The sequence below is a fragment of the Daktulosphaira vitifoliae genome, unplaced genomic scaffold (genome assembly GCF_025091365.1).
Source record: "Daktulosphaira vitifoliae isolate Bord-2020 unplaced genomic scaffold, ASM2509136v1 Scaffold_4, whole genome shotgun sequence".
In the NCBI taxonomy this organism is placed as follows: domain Eukaryota; kingdom Metazoa; phylum Arthropoda; class Insecta; order Hemiptera; family Phylloxeridae; genus Daktulosphaira; species Daktulosphaira vitifoliae.
Window position 1 is genome coordinate 15,650,847 of NW_026099575.1, and position 6,713 is coordinate 15,657,559.

The following is a 6,713-nucleotide window of genomic DNA, read 5'->3' on the forward strand; positions in this document are numbered from 1 at the left end:
AACCAAGACTAACAATGATTTGTCACTGATGATGAAAACAACGTTTTCGAAATACATACTCGCTGTTTTTTAATTTTTTTCAGAAGTGGGTTTAATTAACGTTTTTACTTTTAACTAATAAGCGCAAGTTATCAACAATAACTTTTTATTAGAAAATAAAATTATCTGCATTATTTAAAAAAAAATTAGTATATGAGATGTAAAATTTGAATTCTTTACATTTTTGGTTTACTTTCAATAGCAAGGCTGTCATAGTTTTGTTATATTATTAAAAATGATCAGTTAATAATTTAAAAAAGTCTAACCTAATTTAAAAATAATAGAAAATATTTGGGTATTATGACATATGTGCACTTTAAATATGATTTGTATTTTATTTTACAATATATAATAAATTTATTAAATATAAATGTACAGAATTAATATTTTATACCATTTGCAATAAATAAAAATATACAAAATAATCACTTTTTATACATGTATTGTATAATTTTTGTTAATTTCATTAGAAACTAAAAATGAACAGCATTATGAGAAAACAATATATATTTGAAATTAAAAATTTATTAAATTATAGGTTTGCTCCCATTAGTATAATATAATTGAAAAGATGTGTTTTATTTAGTGATATACAAAATAATCATTTAATATTAATAAAATAAGTCTAGGTATTATGAAATTTTTAATACATTAAATATGATTTATATTTTTTTTTACAATATATTGACACAGTAAATGTGATAGTAGAGAATTTATTTGTAATTACCAATCATAACGATTAAACGTATACAAAATAATTAATTTTTATATATAGTATTGTAAAATATTTTTTATATTTATTAACTATAGAAATTGACATGAGGCTAACATTTTTTCCACTCATCCTTGAGCTTTTGAAATGTCAATTATATGCCAGAAAAACGTTCACTAACGTCGACGTTTTGCGACTTAAGGTCCGAAATGTTCATCAGACTCGCTAAAAGATATTTTTGAGATATTATGAAAAAAAAAATACAGTCCGTTAATTTTTTAGCGTTTTGTGAGGTTTTTTTTTTAGTCTACACACATTTATTAATGAATGTATCTGCTTATTATTACGCATTTATGTGTTTTAGATATAATTTTTTTATATTCCTTAAATTTATTTTTTAAATATACAGGAGTTATTGAAATTGTTTGTCTCGGAGAAAACCACTTAATTGATTTATCTTTGTACATATCAACTGACGATAACAACGTATACCAATTACAGTTACCACAGTTTGTTGATGAACTATACTAGTTTTGGTTAAGTTTGATTTTTTTAATTGACGGATTTCAGAATGAGTGACTTCAAAGAATAACGACTGATTGTAAAATTTTATACTAAACTCGGGAAATTACGTCTGAAACTTTTGAAATGCCTAACACGGCTTACGATGATAGTAATAATGTTATGTATCATACAGCATGTTTTTTGTGGCATGAACATTTTAAGATTGGTCAAAAGTCGATTGAAGACAACGAGCGTGCTGGTCATCCTTCCACGTCACTGACAACTACACGTCAACAAAATCAACACTGGTGCGAATAAAGCGACATTTGGCCATTAGGAAGTTTTGCAGAATAGGTCGGCTAATTGTTTGGAACTTGTCATGAAATTTAGACCAAATTATTGAAAATGCACCGCGTTTCTGCAAAATGTGTTTGATGACGGATAATCAAAAAGTACATTGTGTCCAGATTTCCTAAGTACTGCTTGATCGTACAAAAAAGGAAAAAATAATTTTGTTAAGAGTTATAACAGGTGATGAATCTCGGGTTATAACATTGAAACAAAAGTTTTATCATCTCATTGGGTGGGTGAAGCCAAAAAAGCTCACCAAGAATGATCCAATGTGAAAGCGATGTCTTTGTGTTTTTTTTATGTCAAAAATTTGTTCACCATATGTATCTTTCCACAGGCTCTAGAAGCACTACAATAAAGTTCTGAAACATCTTAGACATACCATCCGTCGCAAAAGACCAAAAATTCAAAAGAGTAGTGTTATGCTACACCGTTATTGACGTTTTTTTTCTGTTACATGAAAATTCATTTGACAGCACTGTATATTAACTTTTATTTAAAAGGTTATAGTATAATGTACTTTTATTCAATGAAATGAATAAAAATGCTTGTAAATTTATTTTATTTTATATACTAGTCAAACACAGGAACATATTATTTAAAAGATTATTGCAACATTTCCGAAATTAGACAGTGATCTGAAAAAATATTTAACTATTATTCCGCCTAATGAAACTAGTGAATGGTTGTTCAGTTTTTTTTAAAAGAAACAAAAACTACCTATGCAATTAAATTTCGCATAAAAAGATATCCAGTTTGACATAATTTATCTTAAATTCAGAATAACTTGAATCAATGTACTTCAAAAACTTAATTAATACGTTTGCAGCAACAAAATGGAGGAAGCACCAAGTTTAAATATTTGTTTTAAATTTTTTTTTTCGTTATAGTAGTGTTCATTTCGTCTATTCACATTGATTGACTCATAGGTGCGTAAGCCTAGTAATTCAATAATTCCTTTCAAAATTAAACACAGTCTTTGCATCGAAGCATTTATTATGGTAGCGATTTTAATCACAGTTAGATATCATCATCTTACTTGACCCAACTATGAAACGTCGGCACTGAGTCGTGACAACAATGTGCATCGTTATTTTTAGTTATTTATAACAATGTGAATTTTACTATTTAATATGCCTTTTTATATTTCATTTAAATAATTATAACGGTCAAGTGATATTCGTATTGATATATTACATGTATTACAATATATTGCATCTGGTACTTTATATGTAATACATATAGATGGAATTTATTTTAAGTTTAAATTTTTTTTAGTAAAATTATATTTATATTTAGTTACTGTTAGCAGCATTAGAACGAAACTGAAATTCAACTAATATCAGTTAAATTATAAAAATTATTTTCTTATTCTAATAGTCATACAATACACATAAAGATATTTGGAAACATATAATTTAATAAGTTTAAAAATTATTAATTTTCAAGCAATTAATACAAAATTGGTAAACAACATATCTTTATTAAAAATCAAGATTAAACAATAACGTTAAACAATTTTATATAATTTTTTAATGGTAAAATGTTTCAGAAGAAATCATTACTATAATAATTACATATCATACATTAATAGTGTAAAAAAAAATATTATTTATTCATTAAATAAGCATTTATTTTTAGATATGAATTTAAAAAATCACTTTTATATTTAGAATAGGCCTTTTCAATATTCATATAATCAGTTAAATTTTCATTAAATATTTTCGGTAAACAATTTTGATTTAAAAAAAACTTTAATCTTTCATTTAAAGAATCAAACGTTCCATAAGCTACAAAGGGTTTAAGTGTTTCATCAAAATAAGATCCTATTTTAAGTATATGAACAATGTAAAAGATATCCTTTTCTGCAACGCCGAGAGTACTAAATGTTGAAAAAATTTCATTCATAATGTTAAATATCATGTTAAGATCTATAAACCTATTCCGAAAAATTTCTTTTAGGTGAAGAATCTTAAACTCGAATTCATTTATTTGTTGATTCAAGTAGCTGAATAAGATTAAATCCATATCATTTAAATAACAAGCAAAATCACAGGAGACAATTCGAAAAAGTTGATTCACTTTTTCATTAATATCACTATTGGAAATCTCATTTACTGAATTATTGAAATTTTCCACTGTAACTTTTACGCGATTATCTTCAGATCCATAATTTATACCATTTGTCCACTTACATATGTCAGTCCAGTTTTTTCCTTTCAAAAGATTCACCAAGTCTTTATTGTTTGAATAACAGCTTTTGGTGCAAAAAATAAAAATGTACAAAAAATTAGTCAAATGCATTATTATTATATAAATCATTATTTATTAATGAAATATATATATATTTATTTTATGGTTTGCAGCTATATTTTATAAGAAAATATTATTAAAATAAAATTTAATTTTTAGTTTATTTTGATACAAATAGACAAAGTCTAGTCTGTCTTTAAATTTATTTAAAGTTAAAGTTAAAATAATAATAATAATTTTTGTAAGAAAAATGTATGATAAAATTTTATTTAAATTTGAATTTTCATGCAAATAGTGTTTGACGGGGACGCATTATTTTTAACTATCTGTTATTTATAACAGTTTATACATAACAGTTGTACACATTTTTTCGGTTTATTAAATCTATTTCAAATTAGAATGTAGTGGTTATACATTAAATTATTCTTTAATATCTTTATAAATATAATACATAATATAATTGTATCTAATCAGAAGTAAATAATATCCTACGTTCTATAATTTCCAAAAAATAATTGTGTTCTATCCTCCCTTAAAATTTTACCAAATAGTATATTAAATGGTAACAAAGAAAATTTTATTTTACTTTAGCTTTTTGAAGAATTAAAAATACTTATTTTTATATGGTTATTTTATTGTAATAATAATATATGACAATGATCATATATACGAAAATCATGTTTATTTCTTTAAAATACACCACAAATAAGAATATAAACTAGCGGTACACAAATTCAGCCTCGAATAACTGTTCCATTTATTGTATATATTTGTTTAACATTTTCTGGGCAGGATTTAAAAGTATCAAATAAAAATAAGATTCTTTTGACGTAATGTAATTTTAAACAATTGTTAATATACAAAAGTCGTTATTTTTAAAATCTTTATGAAATTTTAAAAAACATCTTTGCAAGGTTTATTGAAGACATAAAATGAAAAAATTGAGGTTCAGCTATTTTTTCTGTTCGTTGATTTTTAATAGCTTATTTAGAAGCATTTTTTGTAAATTGAGATATAATTACAACGTTATATTTCACAATTTCTTTTTGAAAAATACTGTTGGTTAAATCTTTAGTTAAAACAGCACATTTTTTTATATTATATTTTATAATTTGCATTTATTAACATCTGCTGTATAATTATTATGAATGCTTAATTTTATATCACCATCGATATGACGTGACCAACTAAATATATTTACGTAGTATACTAGTATTAGTAACAAAAATCGTATCACCTTAAACAACATATGTATTTACTATATTTAAATATTAGATTTGTTCCTTTTTCTTATTAAGACTTCAAATTTACTTACTTAAAATCATAAAATATTTATACATCAATTTTTTTTACATGTTTCTGTGGTATAATTTATATAATAAAAATATTGTTCATTAAAATAATTACTCGGCATCATCGAATGAATTAGGTATAGTTTCCGCTAATATTTTGTTCAAATCTAACAAAATAAGCGTAAAATGACTATACAAAATAGTATTCTGTTTTTTTTAAAATTGAGAGATATAGTGTTTGTGAAATAATGAAATTAATGGGGCGCTAATATTTATAGTAACTAGATTTTGCCTAGCTGTGACTCCGCCCTAGAGACCTAGTATATGGTGCGTTGGACCATGCGTCTGGGTTCCTTACAAGTAGGCTACTGATTTAGAAACCATAGAAATTCATAATCTTAAGAAGCCATAGAAATTCACAAAAATTAAGAAGCTATAGAAATGCACAATAATTCAGAAGCCATATTAATGCACAAAAATTAAGAAGCCAAAGAAATTTACAATTTTAAGAAGCCATAGAAATTCATAATTTTAAGAAGCCATATTAATGCACAATAATTAAGAAGCCATAGAAATGCACAATAATTCAGAAGCCATATTAATGCACAAAAAATAAGAAGCCATAGAAATTCATAATCTTAAGAAGTCATAGAAATTCACAAAAATTAAGAAGCCAAAGAAATTTACAATTTTAAGAAGCCATATTAATGCACAATAATTAAGAAGCCATAGAAATGCACAATAATTCAGAAGCCATATTAATGCACAAAAAATAAGAAGCCATAGAAATTCATAATCTTAAGAAGTCATAGAAATTCACAATTTTAAAAAGCCATGTTAATGCACAAAAACTAAGAAGCTATAGAATTCACAAAAATTAGAATTTTTTTATTATCAAATTTAATTTTTAGTACCTACTTACTTAATGAGTACTAATTAGTGATAAATACTAATTTCATTAGTATTTTTATAGCTTTCATTATTATGAATATAAATTTTATAAAGTCTGTCTTAAGATACCGAACAAATAAATTAAAATTTCCTAACATAATATGGTTTTCATGGATATAGTCTTATTAGACAATTATTTAGTCAGGTGCTTGTAATTTGCATAACACATAACACTAATTATTGTAAATGGTTAAAATTTATTCAACTATATAGAGAAAAACAATTTTTTGAATGTGAAAACAAAATGTAAAGAAAATCAATATGAATGTCTTCAATTTATATTATAACTAGGCAATTACATTAAAGATTGGCACATTTAAACAATCACCACAATTCTACGGCGCTAAGGGCTACTGATTTTAGCAAGAGTTGTGTTGAAAATATTAAAAAATTAACTTTTACTAATGACAAATTATTAATTTACTTGGTTTTGTAAATCAATATAAAACATTGTAATTTAATAGAAATCAATTTACAAATTATATTATAGTTATGTATTGAAATGTCAAGAACACATTTTATAGTTTAAAAAGAAACACGTCACAGAAAACTTAAATTTTGTATTTTTTAATAAAAGAGCATCTTGCATATTTTCTGAATTAGAAAAATGT